Here is a 17,132-nt window from a genome sequence, read left to right as displayed (position 1 = left end):
GCCAGTACGTGCGGGGATTTTGGTCTCAAATTCCTTGCCTCAGTATATTACGAAATGAAAATGCGTATCGAGCAGCGCTCAGTTCTCACTTAATGGAATATCGTAATCTTCCGAAACTTTCTTTAGGTCTACTGTCGAATAAACAAATGTATTTAGTCGTCACTCAATAATGACACACTGTAATGGGCTGAACGCATCTCACCCAGAAAACAATAAAATTCGGTTTCTAACGGGTGACTCACTGTAGCGAGGGGGCCCATCACTATAGCCATGACAGCAAAGTGACGAGATAACAGTAGCCGATGTAAGCGGACGATGTAACCTGTGTCAAAGGACCTATCTACCTGCGCTTTCTGTTTAAAGACAGAGTGTTTGTTTGCGATTTACCACCACTTTTCCGTATTGGGTATGTTTCTACCATCTCATCATGGGCCGATCTCGGAGATTGTGCAGCATAAAAATGTGGGCTGATATGCGCTACTGCTTGTTTGCTTCTTAAAATATGACGCGTGCCCACTACGGGGGATTGCCAAGGCAGCCAGTGGTTAAACGGGCAATAGGATAGAAAACTTGAAATAACAAGCATAGGTTGGATTAAAGTTAAAATTGTAAAATAAGTAATACAAACTGGCGTTGCAGACATTTTTTCCCCTGGAGGAAATCGTGTGCTTTATGAAAGGATAGTTCGAACGAAGTTGTTTTTGATCGCTATTTTTCTCTCTCTGCGACGTTACCTAGCAGAATTTTTTTCATTGCCATTTCGGCAGCCATTTTTGATAACAGGAAGACATTCTTCACTTTAGCCGAGAAACAGTGATTTGAAAATGCCAGTTTCTTCCAATTTACCGGAATTTCTTCCGATGGCCAACTGAAAGGAATCCACATCAGCGGACGAAGGTGACACTCAGACTGTGGAGAGACGACGAGGTTTCCTCCGCGTGCCTCGTGTTCATCGCGTCAGCAGCCCACCTGCCGGACGCTGCCACGAGGCACTCCTCAAGGACACGCAGCTTTCGAACGAGAGCGCACTCAAGGACCCTCCGGACTCGGCGTGCCCTTCACCTAGCTGCTGTCCCGAAGACGACGCGCGAAGATCCGTTCCGCCTCTGCCAGGCTATTGATCCGCTGCCCACACGCATCAGGAGTGCCAAGCAATGCCACATCAACGGATATGCGAGCGTCGCCGCCGACGTGTCCCTGTTAAAGCTGTTTCCTATCGCCTTGCCACTCTTCCACCGTCGACTGGGCATCTAGCGAGGCAAGCCGTCCCACAGCAATGTGCACGACCCGCTGTCGTTTCTCAAGTTCGCTCCAGATGCTGGGGCGCCTTCACTTCTACAGACCATCGCCACTGTCGCTACGCCCTGAGTCCTCGGCGACCTGACACGTTTTCCAAGAGACAAGCACCTGGCGACCACGGCGCAGTGGAATACCCTTTTCACTGGCTTCACTGCGAGCATAAGGGATGCGACCCTCCATCTCTAGAATTGGTAGGTAGCGCCGTGGCAAAGGCGAAGCTCAGATCCTGCTGCCACTCTGCCATTAGCGCGGCTGCGAAGTACTTGCCTCCGGAGTTTGCACGGCCCAGGACGAGAAGGCGCTACGTGCGATGCCTCATGTCTGGCCCCGTTCGGTACTGCTGGAAGGTTATCAGTGGAAACGGGCGGCATCGCTTTCAGGACACCACGGGATCATTCCAACCCCAGAGCACGCGCAGCACGAATCACGGCTGTCTAGGTTGGAGCTGCGAACGTGATTTACCACCGCACTTACCCCAGTTTGATAAGGCGACAAGGCGTGCCCATCACGCAGCCGCGCAAGCGACTTCAAGGCGAGGAGGACGGAGCGCATTGCTGTTAAAGTTTCGTCCCGTTGGCAGCGGTCGAGCTGCTCATGACGCCCGCCTCCTGCAGCCAAGTGCACGAGGGTGCTTTTCGGGACACCCAACGGGAAAGGCGACGATTCTGCTTTGCGGTAAGCCACGTGGCGCTGGAAAGCAAGGCGATGACTCCGACAGGAACACTACTCCACAAGGCGTCGACTACAAGCGCCCGATGAATGCCAGTGCCGCTTCGAGCCTGATGAACCCGCCATACAACGCCACTTGCAGCGCAGCAGACGGCACTGGTCCTAGCGCACTTCGAACCATCGACGAGACCTCATCTTCTGGGATGCCCGCCGTCGGGGAGAAGCAGGCTCGGCGTGCCGTGATTTGCGCACTGCACGAGGCGGAAAAGCAAGAGCAGCACGAGCAGGCCAGCCAGGTCGAAAGCTTCCTTGGAATCCCAGAAGTGCAAACTTGAAGGAATATATAACAACGACGTATTTCTTCTTGGCTCCCTCTCCTCACTGCTGCGCGCTGTTTCGTAGCAGCAAAATTTTCAAGGCCGGCTTTGCACCTCTTACTCCCTAGCTTGGCGTGGCACTGGCCATTCTCCTTACAGCGCCCGAACAGCGCAGCCTTTATTCCCGGGAAGACGGTGGCGTCAAAAGCGGCACAGGCGGCAACCGCGCTACACAGAACATACGTCTCGTGCCATCACGAGAAACGACAGGAACACTTTTGTGAATGGTGAAGTAATTGCGTAGGTGGGTGACTTCGCTATGGTATAAGTGGTATTAAATGTCGGGCTCCTGATGTACGCGCTAAACGCATTTTTATGTTATGCCGTTCAATAAAAGGTTTAAGATGATGAGTACAGCTTTACTAATAGAAGCTTTACACCTAAAACAATCACTGAATGTAGTTTCGATTACTAGTAAAATTTCTGCACAAATATTTCTGCACAAAGATGTTCTGTCAAAGGCGCGTTTGCTCGTACTACAAGAAGGCTTGGTAATGCATCTGGCCTTAATTTCTTGATGCCGTACTTACCAGAAATTTGGCTTTGAAATTGGTCTTCGGTGGAGTGATCCAAAGGTGAATAAACTTTATCACAACTTTTTGAGAAATGATACAAGGCACGCAAGAAAAATATACACCGTGACATTTCACAAGTAATTTCGAAAATAAGAACCTTTGATATGTCGGCCCGCCGTGTGCGCGGCCACAAAATATTATCAACGTCGAACTTTAAAAATGGTCTGGGTCATTGCGCACCCCTTCGTTAGAGGTTTCTTTTACCCGACCTATCCGCGTTAAATATGTTTGAACCAGCTTAGATTTGCATGACATCTTTGAACCCAATATTTTTCGGTTGTGTTTAACGGAAGTCTGCATGCTGATTTATTATGTACGCAGATATGGCGTACTCAAGATATAGCTGCCACTTAGGCACAGTAACTGCCGACTTTGGTTAGAACTCTGCAAATGCAATATACGCGCAGCAATGCGCGCTACAGAAAAGCTAGACCTGCACTGCGAATAGCATGAACAGCAGGGTCTCAAACGACGAGAACCGCCGTTTTAGTCTCAAGTTCGGCAGCGCGGTGTCCAACTCAGAAAAAAAAAATACGTCTAGCAATACGCGACACTTCAGTACTCAATACGCGTCACTGAACGGCGGGGCCAAACTGACATATGAAGCGCCACTTTCGTGTCTGAGCCCAGCAACTGTTCCAACTACAACGAAACGAATGCGCCAGGCAATGTGCGCAACATCGTAATGAAGCCTGCCGAACCAGAAGCGTGACGGGCGAGAGTCAGACAACATGAAGCACGGCTTTCGTAGTAGCGAGAGCACGTCTCCAACTACAACAATGCCGAACGTTATTTAGTGCGAACAAAGACTGCAGACGCTCGCGCTTCTCACCAAATCGTGCGAAAAATTACGAGTGACTTCTGATGAACGGCCACTTTCCTCACAAAGGCGCCGGTTCCGCGCATTTTCAAAGTTTGTCCGGCCGATCCTGCGCAGCGAGATCTCTCGGCGAGCCGCGTTGCTTTTTCTGGATGGAATAACAAAAAGTATTTTCCGTTAGCCGCGTCGGTTGTTGCACTCATAAGCACAACGCAGGCCAGGCAACGCTGCAGTACATAAACGGCGCCAGCGCTAGCGAAACGCTTCCCGCGAAAACTCCGCCGCCAGAAACCAGCTGAAGTGCGATTCCCATACCCCGAAATGGCGCTGGCTTCTACTACGGGCCAAAAAAGCGCGTGACCACGGCGCTTCGACCAACATGAGGGTCGACTCTCCGGAGGCGCGGCAGCCGAGAGAGAAAGCGGCAAAGTTCAGAGGAAGTCGTTACTTTTTTATTTAGGGATTTTAATGGGCAATGAAAACCTCGATAGTTTGAAAGTACCGCCACTCTTTGAACTCTGCCGCCGCCGCGCTACATCCTCGCCTCCTCCTCGTCCCTTGCCCGCCTCCTCCACGGGAACCGGTTTTGAGCCCGTTTTCATGCACGGCTATTGGTTTCCCTCGTTGCCCTTGAAAACGCGCGGCTCTTTAGCTTTACTTATGTTTTTTTTTTCTTTTTCGGTGCGTTGCACCATTTTTATCCAGCGGTTTTGTGTTGGCGCATTGCCGTGTGGTAGCGCACATAGCTGCAGCAGGAAATCAGAAGAAGGTTATGCAATATTTAGGACACCACAAGGAAAGCATGACGGCTTGCGCGAGAAGCAGCGGCTGCATAACATTGGCCGAAATAACTTTCTTCCGACAAAGAACAGCCTTGTTTGCGAGGTACGGCGCCTTTGTTATTGTTCGCATCAAAGCATCCCCTAAGGTTGCATTTTTTTTAACTCTTCCGCCTTATTGATCATCGTTTGTGCTTGATAATTTGTGTGTTGCATAAAAATGAGGTTGTCCCCAGTATGCTGAATATTCTGCTTGGACTCCATCACCTCGGATGTAAACGGTTATGCAGTTGGAAATGCACCAGCATTGGTTCTGCTTTCCCCTGTGATCGATTATGCGCGAAGGTACAGCCTCTCGATCGCACTTTTCGTGATTGTTAGGATCCTTTGCCTGTTTGACTGAAAATCGAAAAAGCGGCTTGTAAAGGAGCTTTCTTTCAAGCTTACTTGAATGTGTGCTTCAGTCACTTAGTTACAATGAATGCAGACCCTGAAAAAATTAATGGCAAGAATACCCATGGTATTGTGGATGATGGGGCGCTAGCTAGCCCACATTCCGTTTTTTCAGTTCTTGAATTTGCTTTGAAATGGGTTGTCATGCCCGAATGAGTGGGACACGATTATTATTTGGTTTTCTGACGGATACAGGCAATCTGCAGGGGGTGTTCACATGATCATGCCAGCTTGGTCGCACTAAAATTGCGCAACCGTCTTATTCAGTTTAGAGACAACAGCGCAAAAGCTACTTGCACACTGACGAGACAATCACATCGAAGGACGATGCACTCGCTACTAATTCATTTTAAGGCATGCTGAAATAATACCTGCGGTGCGGATGCGCGCACAGGTAAGACAAAAATTCAAGGGACATTAATTATCCCTACGTGGATGAACGCGAAAGCATTACACGACCATCGAGCGATGCCTATGCACTTCCAGTTGTTTTCAGTTAATTTCTCCTTAACACGAAAGGTTATGGGCTCGAGTGTCTTAATTAACTATACTTTATTTAGATGTGCCTTAACTAACACATTCTTCATTAGCACCAAAAGTATAGGATTCGACTCCCAACAAGGTCGTGTATTTGAATGCTTTAATTAAGTCTGCCTTAATTAAGTTTGCCTTATTAACAACAAACTGCTTAGGTTAGACTCCCACCAATGGTCGTGGGTGCGAGTGCATAATTAACTCTATCTTAATTAGACCTGATTTAATTAGGCTCACCTTAAATTACTCTACCATGATTAATATTACCTGAATTTACTTTGCCCTAATCGACGTCATGAACTGCCTCGATTGGCTCATTCGACTTTTTGGACCATCGAGGTCACGCCAGCGGCGACAACACCGGATTTTCCGCCTCATGAGCAAAATAATGCTTTCGAATTAAAGCCAAACACAGAGTGATGTACCACAGTCAATACAAGATCAGATCCACAAGTTAATGCTTCTTAGCACGTGACAGAAAAAATGTCTTGAGTATAGAACTAGAGTCAGAGCTCATTTGACGTCAGTGTGCCCCATTTATACAGATTTAGGAGAAAATAAACCTCCTCGTAAACATCACGTTCAGCATTTTAATGGCTGTTATCACCATTTTTCAAAATTTTCTACACCATTGAGGCGCGCAACTTGCCCAAAATCATTCGCCTGCATGGAATGCTTCGACCCGTTCGCGGGCGCCAAGGAGAAAAAGCGTGGCGTGCGCAGAGCGCGCAGCCGGAGCGCGACGAGATCGAGGAGGAAAGCGCCGTGGGCAGGCGAGTTTAGCTACTTTCACATTATTAAGGGGCTTTAAGGAGCGGAGCCCCGCTAGGATGAGAGCGGACCACTCAGAGGGCGCGCCGTGGAAGGGGGAGGATAGGGGTATAGAAGCAGGTGTTTCGCCGGTGAGCGCCTTTTTGGCTCATGAATTGCGCTGGGCACGAGCGGCAGAGATAGAGATTCTTATTTGAGGAAGGAAGAATTGGGATAAAGTGCAGCGCAGTAACTGTCTCTCAGATGAGGACACCTCAACCGTGCTGCACAGGGGGGAAGGGGAAGCTCGTACGAGAATGGCAGCGCGGCGTCGTGCAAATCCCGAGCTTCAAGAGCGAGAAGCGCAATCCAAGCGCCGGTGGAGGCAAGCCAACCCCCACTTTCAAGAGAAGGCAACTCAAGCCAAGCACCAGCAGAGGCAAGCCAACCCCCAACTTCCAGAGTAGGGGGCCGAGCAGATACGTCGACGCAGAGAGATTACTTCCTCGGAGGGTGCCGATGGACGGATAAAGAGGGAATCCCTCGACCGTGAGTGTGGCCACAGCTGCTGGGTGTGTGAGAGACTGTGCTTTGATCACAACCTCACGCAAATGAACAATGTGCGCAATCCGGAATCGAAGCTCAAATCTAGCAAAACGACGACAACGAGACAAAAGGCTTCGATGAAAATTGCTCTGAACACGAGTTCGAACTTGAGAAAATGACCACCAGCTTCGCTGTTTTGACAGCTTTCCCAGGGTGAAACTTTTCGTCAAGTTCTTCAGCTATCACCATATTGATGCTGTGTCTTACAATAGCCCCAGACAAAAATTCCTGCAGAACCCATCTCACGATTACTGTCGACGGCAGGGACTCCGGGACTGCACGGGTAGAGGCGGGCTAGCTCCCCCAATCCCCCCCGGAGTTTTCCTTACCGGGGTCAGCCCCCTGCCCCCCTCCTCCCGGAGTTTTCTTTCCCGGGGTCAGTCCCCTGCCCCCTCCCCTCCCTCGTCCGTCTCTCTTTCAACCCTGCTATCCCTCGCCGGTCATAGCCACGTCTAATGCTTGTTGCCGGTACGTCTAATAAATAAAAAAGTTGGCCATAAATTCATCCCTCTCTGTGTCTATCGTCTTGTCTGCCCCTCATGATGCAACCGGGTCAAATGGCCAAAAGCCGCGTTTAGTTTACCCTCATACACTTCGGGTATAAAATTTGGCAAGTGCGCCACTTGCCGGAGCTGTCCAATTTAAAGCCCAAGTTTTCAGCGAGGAGCAGCTGTCGTTTGCTTAAACTTTTCTTCAAACAACTTTCTAGTCAGAGAGGCTGAGACAATTTCATGGGTGGCGCCAACGGAAAAGTAACCTGCTATGAGTAATTACCTGAGAGGAATAAACGAAACCAGGAATGAAACAATTTATGATAACTCAAAGGCAAGTTCTTTACTTTTCAATGTGAGATCAGGGTGCCTTAAAACGCATACTTATAAAGCGATTTACACAAAGGAAGAACAACCATTTACTTGCTGCGGTAAAGCTTAGCAAAAAGATGGAACATGTCTTATTAGAATGTAAACATCTCTGCCCAGCTGTCGGTCTAGGTTACTCTGGCCTCCTTGAAGCCATTGGGTTCAGCAATAGCAGGGGGAAAATAAACATGTCCACAATAGAGATTAGTAAGAGGCGATTGTAAGTTTGTTGACAGAAAAGTAGGCAGACTACAAACAATGGAGGCAGACAAAAAAAAATTCCCACTTGTGGTTCAGAAAATATGAGGCTGGGAATTTTTCTTTTTAAAATAAATAATGGGGTTTTGCGTGCCAAAACCACTTTCTGATTATGAGGCACACCGTAGTGGAGGACTCCGGAAATTTCGACCACTTGGGGTTCTTTAACGTGCACCTGTGTACACGGGTATTTTCGCATTTCGTACCCATCGAAATGCGACCGCCGTGGCCGGAATTCGATCCCGCGATCTCGTGCTCAACAGCCCATGACCGCAGCCACTGAGCAACCACGACGGGTCATTATTTTCTTTTTCTTCTAAAGATAGGTAAGACATGAGGCAAAATAATAACAACAGATTAGTGCCGCAACCAACCAACCCGTTTCAAAGAGGACGTTCATGGCATCCATCCATTCGTGCATCCGATAGGGTGACTCACTGTAGAGTAGTATGTTAACTGTCTTAGTAATCAATTATTGCTTAACAAAATTGCTGACCGTATGAAAATCCATATTCTATAACTCGCAATATGCTATCCTTCACTAGATTATACGTTTTTCTGACTAACCAGTCTTTCTAAATCAGTGTCTTGGAATTAGTCTGATATGTTACCATTTGAGCGGTTTCCACTTTTCCCTTGTCTCACTTTGTTCTTGAAACATTCGCTCCCTTCGTGATTTTAACCGCCTTCGTATTGAAAAATTCCCCTTAGTGAACAAGTGCAATGGTTTGTGAAGCAAGAAAGCAAACTATACCACTCGTCTGACTATGTACTCACTGCTTCTTCTGAGTTTCGCCAACATCTCTTATGTCTTGTGCGTAGCGAAATATTCCTCGCGAAATTCAATTGCCAGGCACTTTTGTCTTCAGATGTCTCGTCTGGTGCACTTTGTTTTTTCTGTAATGAGGACGAAACAATTTATCAATTCTTGTTGCCTCACCACCTCACAGCTGTGGTGAAGTGGTTTCGCATTAAATATAATTTACTAAACGAGCTGACTGAAGTAAATTCGCCTGCATCCAACAACGTCCTTTTACCGCTTTACATCAATGCGAAAATGAATGCGTACATTAAAGCGCGGTCAAGCGGATTCGTCATTTTTTGGTTACTTGATAACAAATATCATGGACAACTCAACCATCGACATAAAAGGAAGGCGCAAAGTTTTTTTGAGAACGGCAGATGTTAGCCCAGCCAAATGCCTGACATGCTGCGACCCCCGATGATTAGGGTGTTAGCTGAGCTCTTAAGGCTATAGAAGAAAACACGCAGAAAGTAAAGAAAAATCAGCAGTAAAAACGAAATCCAGAACTGGGAAATGCTCATTAATGAAAAAAAGAAATGAAGACGAAGTATAAAAATTACATATTCTGTAATTTAACGGTTACGAGAACACACAAAATCCTGCAGGACGTCGTTAGCGTTACGTAAAAAAAGTAAATCCTACACTTTTCCCGCGTGAAACTCATAAGAGGCGCTTCCACATGGTGCAAGAAAATATCGCATTTTAAGATGTGTTATCCCTAGGACGTTCTCAGATGCCACGAAAAAGCGTGCAGCTCGACGAAGACGTGAACGAAGAGCGGCTGTCGCGGCGTCGCACGTGCCACGCCCCCTGTTTGACTTGTGCCAGGCCAAGCAGCAACGAAGCCATTCGAACACTTCTCTCTTTTTTTGTCCACATCTGGCGAGCAGCACGTGAGAGCGTTCCACGCTGGGCCCCTTCCTGTTCAACTGTCTGTGAGTGTGGCTCTTCTCCTATCTTCGTCCATTCGTTTCAAGCCGAACGTTTCGTGATGATCTGATGATCATTCCGAGTTGCCGTCTTTCTGCTGTGACAAACCATCTGCAAGAGCCTGCAGCTGTGCATCGGCAACTGAAGCAGAACAGCCGTGTTAGAAGTCAGCTTTGTACAGGCAGTAGCACAAAGACCAGATAAAGACTGGATCCCGGCGAGATGCGAGTCATGTGTAACTGCTGGAATATCCTACGGCATTGGCGGCCCACGAACCAGCTCGGCAACGGATGCAACAGTGAGAAAGAATTCCAGTTGCCTTTTACAAGAACCGCGGACACTCGCGTTTGCCATGTGACGCGGCACCTTTTGTCATGCAACTACCTCTTCTGGAAGTTTGGTCTCCAGCTCGAGGTGGACCAAGATGACGATGAAGGAAATGTGCAGCTAGTAAGTGTTTCGAGAAAGCGCTTCGCAGCTAAAGGAAACGGACTGAGCGAAGTGGAAAGGGGCTCCACCATGTGTTTCTTGAATAGTGAACATGTAGCATAGATGCATTGTTATCGTCTATATAGACTACATCGCTGCCGTTGCACTCCATCATGCACTTATTAATATAACTGCACAGAATTAAGAGGGCAAGTGTTAGAAGGTAGTCAACTGCTGAGAATTTAGACGTACAGCACGTTTGCGACCTAGCATAACGCCCCTGAGACAGATAAAAAACAGAGGACCTTGAATACGTGTTACACGGTTTACGTGGAATTGCGGTCAGTCGTGACTTTATCAATACGAGGTACAACTCTCACCAATCCAGACATTGGACACTTGGAGACGAGTAAGAGTTACTCATTGATGCTAAAACATGGGCGCGCCTCGATATTTCTTGCATCTTCACTTGCGGTTCCATTGCATTAGAAGAAGTATGCGCCAAATACATGGCAAAGAACAGAGTTTCACCGTGTCGACAGGAACGCTTTAACGTGGTGGCAACCATCTCGGCCACAGACATCCCTTCAAGACTTGGTCGCTGAATGGCACCTCGACATAGCGGGGTAGAATTGTGAACGTGACATAATCAGTTACTGAGATTGTGCTAAAAGAGCCATACATGTGGGCATTTGAGTCTTCTTATATACAGCAGCAGATTTGTGGTCGCTTGCCTTGTAATCACTACATTTATTTGTTTCTTATAGTTTCAACCAAACCATGAACTTTCGTACGTATCTTCATTAGGGCACTAATAACGATGCTGTAGTGGATTATTTTATTAAATGTGTTATGTAATGATGATAATTTGTCTAAACCTTTGGTACCTGAATCACATGTGCACTATTACATCGCATGTACAGGGCGTCCCAACTGTCATGTACCAAGGTTTAAAATTTTGCAAATGCCTCGTAGTTGGATAGAACAAATGTAATGTCTTCCGTTGGCTTGGAGATGCACTGATTATTTTTTGCGCTCTGACTAATTACATAACCAGTCTTAATGATTAAACTTCTCAAATATTGTAGTTAGATGAATTCCTTCCAAGTGGATCCGCCTTGCGAGCTCCCTGCTATAATGTGTAAATTGCAATTTGGGTCATAAGGTAATTAGAGAAAAAATTAGTGATTATGCATCTCAATGTTTTGTGCTAGTAATGTCTGCCTCTTTGAGTAGACCACCTCATGAACTATAATTGTGTTAGCTACGACAGGCAATATTTAAAAAAATTGAAAGCATTTGCTGAAACACCCGGTATCTGGGCCCTTTGTGACCTTCAATAAAACAACCAAATCCACAAACCTTCTTAGCAGTTATTAGGTATGTTCTCCAGTTCCATATATTTACGGCTTACTTGACCTGCCCCCTGCGCGCAGTAAAGCACATTCATTCATTGCGTGGTAGCTAGGTAGAACACTGGGGTCCAAATTCACAAAACTGTTCGTAAGTGTATTTTGCCATTGACCGATGACCTTCGCTTAAAATATGTCAAGAATGAGAATTGGCTAGAATTTGCTCTTACGAACAGTATCAGCGTATGAACTTTTTGTGAATACGTCTCTTGAACTTTCTCGTTTTGTGTAAGCGGTAAACAGAAGGAAGTGACATCACGTAATATATAGAATGGGGTATGATTAAGCCATGCTTTCCTCGTAGGCTGTACCTATTACCTGTTTCTGCAGCTAACGAGGTTCTCTTGCTGACATAGTTAGGGCTTTGGGTGGCCGGCTTTCGATTTCCATCATTGCCTCAGGCTGTAATTTATTACAGCTTGTGTTACCAAGAACAGAGGATTAGTGCTCAGCAGAGCTTTCCTACAGCATTCGCAAGTTTAATACTAATCGTCTGTTGCCTGTTGTACGAGCACCTCGGTGCCCCTGTATACACGAGGTCACCGATGCCGTAGCAGTTAAATCTCGTGATTTCGGTCACGCGGCGCTTAGTTGAGAAAATGTTTAAAATAGGCGCCGATGTTCTTTCTTCACTCACGTGTGGGTATACTGTATTGTATGGTCCTCTTGCAGTCCTCTGTGAAGGGTAGGAATTATGCACTCAGACAACACAAAACATCCTAAGGAGGTTGTCAGATGATCAAAACATCGTTGTAGGGGAGGGGACGTATACAGAATAATTATGAATAAAATAGTAATTATAACAGAATAGAAAAGAATTACTAATTAGTTCTTTCTTCACTCACGTGCAGGTAGACTGCTGGGCCCGCTTTCACAGCCCCGTGAGCGGCGACGAATAAGTCATCCACACAACACAAAGCATCCTTGTCAGATGAACAAACCGTCCTGGCCTGGTAGGGGTCGTATTAAAGAAGTCCCGACACGGCAATTATCGGGAATGGCTAATTCTACGCACTTGAGTTGTAAACAGGCAGCATCCAGTATCGCCTTGCTTTGGACCTCTTCAAGAAACAAATGTTTCAGCGACGGTGGGATCGAAGAACTTGCAGTGGAGGCGAATGTTCTAGTTATCCGCCCATCGTCGCTTCTTTTTCTGTATTGTATTGTCTTCTTTCACATACATAAAATAAACAGTAGGCAAATATAAGTCTTTTGCCATTCATAGACTATTAGCACAGCACTGACTTCATTAAAGATATATTTTTCAAGAAGAATGACCCCTTCGGATGGTACAAGGACTGTACGGTCGTTTTCTCGCATAAGACCATGTTTTCTTCAACGTTCGCATGAACTTAGCGCACGTTTATATATCCCCGCCGTATCTGCAGCCCCATTTTTCACGACATATGCAGGCGAAAAAACACTATTAGACCTTATGACATTCCACCTGTGTTCGCATTAAGCATGCAACAATATGCATGGGTAAATGGGTAACACTTCTTTGATTGTCGGCTGTAGGAGGTCCCAGTGCAAAATATAGTCGCAGCATTCGACAAATACGTGTTCCAGCTGTACAGGATTTCTGCAGAACATGTCATTTCTCGCCCATGGTACAATCCTCGTTGTTGAAGCCATTTTTAGTGAGATTAGAGTGAGTGTACACATTTTTGAAACATGCTTTGACAATTGGTTTGAGACCAAGTTTTTACAAACTTGAGAGAGAGAGAGAGAGAGAGAGAGAGAGAGAGAGAGAGAAAGAACAACTTTATTAAAAATGCTGCAGAATCGGTTAGGCTCCCTCCACGCAGGGAGGCCAAGCTTTTACCCCGACGCGGCCACTACGTCAGTCTCATGCATTGTGCTCCTCGAGGTATTCGTTCCTCGCTACTTCCAAACTTGAAAAAACTTTGCCCTGGGTCTCGACACTATATTGTACGGTAGCATGCAGACATTTTTTGTGCCAAAGCCAACAACCTTTTTGGGAAGTTTGGAGTGTACGCCACGTTCAGTGCTATGCAAAAATCGACAGTCAGCGTTTCGTACACTAACGTCGGACGGCCGGAATAAATGTCTTTCCTTTGCCGTCATATCACCATCGTCACTGTCGTCGTGGTCTCACTCCTGTCGCCTTAAGCCCGCAAGCACCAGACTCGTAACTGGTGGTGCTACACAAAGAAGTTGGTCCTCCCGAGAATGTTTCTTGCATGCAACATAAAAAGAAGGCCCGTCCAACGTATCAGGCTTTGCGTTTTCTTCTGCTGGCGACGTCGGTACATGATACATTCCACAACTACATACGCACGTGTTGTCAAGGAACGCGTTTATGAAGTTTCTAATTGGCATCGCGCATCTGAAATGCTGTGTGATGGGGTAGCTGAGAGCAACATCGTCGTGTTCGACAGTTCAAAGTTCACTGTGTTCCGGGACATAGCTAAAGGCTCGTTGCCGTTCCCAGTCACGTACTTATAGTATTAAAGCCAATAGCTGTCTTTGGCTCTTTCGACTGTTTTCGTGGTTGGTGGCCGGTTGTCGGACTCAGTAAGAAAAGTTTTTGTTTGTTTCCTCTCTCACTCGTTCGTTCCCTCGCTCTTTCTTTCGTACTTTTGTCCGCTCTCTCGTTCGTTCGTTCGTACTTTTGTCCGCTCTCTCGTTCGTTCGTTCGTACTTTTGTCCGCTCTCTCTCTCTCTCTCGTTCGTTCGTTCGTTCGTTCGTTCGTTCGTTCGTTCGTTCGTTCGTTCGTTCGTTCGTTCGTTCGTTCGTTCGTTCGTTCGTTCGTTCGTTCGTTCGTTCGTTCGTTCGTTCGTTCGTTCGTTCGTTCGTTCGTTCGTTCGTTCGTTCGTTCGTTCGTTCGTTCGTTCGTTCGTTCGTTCGTTCGTTCGTTCGTTCGTTCGTTCGTTCGTTCGTTCGTTCGTTCGTTCGTTCGTTCGTTCGTTCGTTCGTTCGTTCGTTCGTTCGTTCGTTCGTTCGTTCGTTCGTTCGTTCGTTCGTTCGTTCGTTCGTTCGTTCGTTCGTTCGTTCGTTCGTTCGTTCGTTCGTTCGTTCGTTCGTTCGTTCGTTCGTTCGTTCGTTCGTTCGTTCGTTCGTTCGTTCGTTCGTTCGTTCGTTCGTTCGTTCGTTCGTTCGTTCGTTCGTTCGTTCGTTCGTTCGTTCGTTCGTTCGTTCGTTCGTTCGTTCGTTCGTTCGTTCGTTCGTTCGTTCGTTCGTTCGTTCGTTCGTTCGTTCGTTCGTTCGTTCGTTCGTTCGTTCGTTCGTTCGTTCGTTCGTTCGTTCGTTCGTTCGTTCGTTCGTTCGTTCGTTCGTTCGTTCGTTCGTTCGTTCGTTCGTTCGTTCGTTCGTTCGTTCGTTCGTTCGTTCGTTCGTTCGTTCGTTCGTTCGTTCGTTCGTTCGTTCGTTCGTTCGTTCGTTCGTTCGTTCGTTCGTTCGTTCGTTCGTTCGTTCGTTCGTTCGTTCGTTCGTTCGTTCGTTCGTTCGTTCGTTCGTTCGTTCGTTCGTTCGTTCGTTCGTTCGTTCGTTCGTTCGTTCGTTCGTTCGTTCGTTCGTTCGTTCGTTCGTTCGTTCGTTCGTTCGTTCGTTCGTTCGTTCGTTCGTTCGTTCGTTCGTTCGTTCGTTCGTTCGTTCGTTCGTTCGTTCGTTCGTTCGTTCGTTCGTTCGTTCGTTCGTTCGTTCGTTCGTTCGTTCGTTCGTTCGTTCGTTCGTTCGTTCGTTCGTTCGTTCGTTCGTTCGTTCGTTCGTTCGTTCGTTCGTTCGTTCGTTCGTTCGTTCGTTCGTTCGTTCGTTCGTTCGTTCGTTCGTTCGTTCGTTCGTTCGTTCGTTCGTTCGTTCGTTCGTTCGTTCGTTCGTTCGTTCGTTCGTTCGTTCGTTCGTTCGTTCGTTCGTTCGTTCGTTCGTTCGTTCGTTCGTTCGTTCGTTCGTTCGTTCGTTCGTTCGTTCGTTCGTTCGTTCGTTCGTTCGTTCGTTCGTTCGTTCGTTCGTTCGTTCGTTCGTTCGTTCGTTCGTTCGTTCGTTCGTTCGTTCGTTCGTTCGTTCGTTCGTTCGTTCGTTCGTTCGTTCGTTCGTTCGTTCGTTCGTTCGTTCGTTCGTTCGTTCGTTCGTTCGTTCGTTCGTTCGTTCGTTCGTTCGTTCGTTCGTTCGTTCGTTCGTTCGTTCGTTCGTTCGTTCGTTCGTTCGTTCGTTCGTTCGTTCGTTCGTTCGTTCGTTCGTTCGTTCGTTCGTTCGTTCGTTCGTTCGTTCGTTCGTTCGTTCGTTCGTTCGTTCGTTCGTTCGTTCGTTCGTTCGTTCGTTCGTTCGTTCGTTCGTTCGTTCGTTCGTTCGTTCGTTCGTTCGTTCGTTCGTTCGTTCGTTCGTTCGTTCGTTCGTTCGTTCGTTCGTTCGTTCGTTCGTTCGTTCGTTCGTTCGTTCGTTCGTTCGTTCGTTCGTTCGTACTAGCTTGCAATGACAATCATCGTGGATGGTTTTCTGGGCTATTTTTTAATTATTTGTAAATGCTTTTTCCTATTGGACGGTCGCCTTCGCTAATATGTCAAACGTCACTATTAACTGGCATCTGCTCTGACAAACGCTTCTAGCTTAAGATGATTCTTGTAAATGCGGACCTTCATGAAGTTCAATCACTCTGATCGCCAGCTTTGAATGCAAGGTAAGTCTACCTTCGACAATTTGCTTTTAACAGTATAGCATGGAGCGGGAGAATGGTGTTCTTATTGTTGGTATACCACTACTGTGTTATTTTCGCCGGTTCTTAAAAAGCTGTAGAAATCGAGGGCCGTGGCGCTCTCACGTGACCGGCTGATCCAATTTGTGACCGAAGTTAAAGTAGGAGCAGACACAAGATGAGGCTCTACCGCGAAGTGAAGCGCCTCCAAGAGAATCGCGTTCGCCAGCAAGTGCTGGTACGACTGTCCTATCGCGTCTATCGAGCCGTCAAAAGTGTGGCCCACATGGGTTGCGTCTTGGTTTCCTATGGCTTCCACACGCACGGGGACGCGCACGAGCGCCTCTCGTTCAGGTGTGCCTGGTTGCCTGGAAATCTCGATGCCGCGACGCCGGCATGCGATTGATGCGAAGGTTCTTGTGCGTGTGGGCTCGGGCCGTTGTGTGCGTCTAATGGGCAACGTGATTTTCTGTTTCTTTGGAAACAAAGCAAACTGTCATCAAATGATCGTGGCAGCATTTCGCCGTGCAAACGTAGCTTTGTTTCTTTTCTAGGCGAAAAGCTACCACGATTGTTTTCGTACAACCAGGCGTGGGTCTCCAGCCTATGCAATGTTCGCTTTCAGTTTTGCTACCACGAAAACAAGGTGTGGGTGGTGGAATAGAACAAAATAGTGTTAGTTGACAAGCAAATAGACCAGCCAAGACAGAACCTATCTATCTATTTTATCTACAGAGCCTAACTGCACCGAGAACGCCTGTATATTTGGCTTTTCTGTTTTTTATCTCCTGCTAACTCAACCTTCAGTATAGTCCTGGCATCAAATGCAGCGCTGGGGTACGATGACAGATTTCTGGACATTTACTGCAACCACATGAAGTGTGTCACATGACACAGTGGAAAATTTAAATGTACCATTATGAC

This window comes from Dermacentor variabilis, chromosome 1 (assembly GCF_050947875.1).
Source record: "Dermacentor variabilis isolate Ectoservices chromosome 1, ASM5094787v1, whole genome shotgun sequence".
Lineage (NCBI taxonomy): Eukaryota > Metazoa > Arthropoda > Arachnida > Ixodida > Ixodidae > Dermacentor > Dermacentor variabilis.
Note: the sequence above shows the minus strand (reverse complement) of the source record.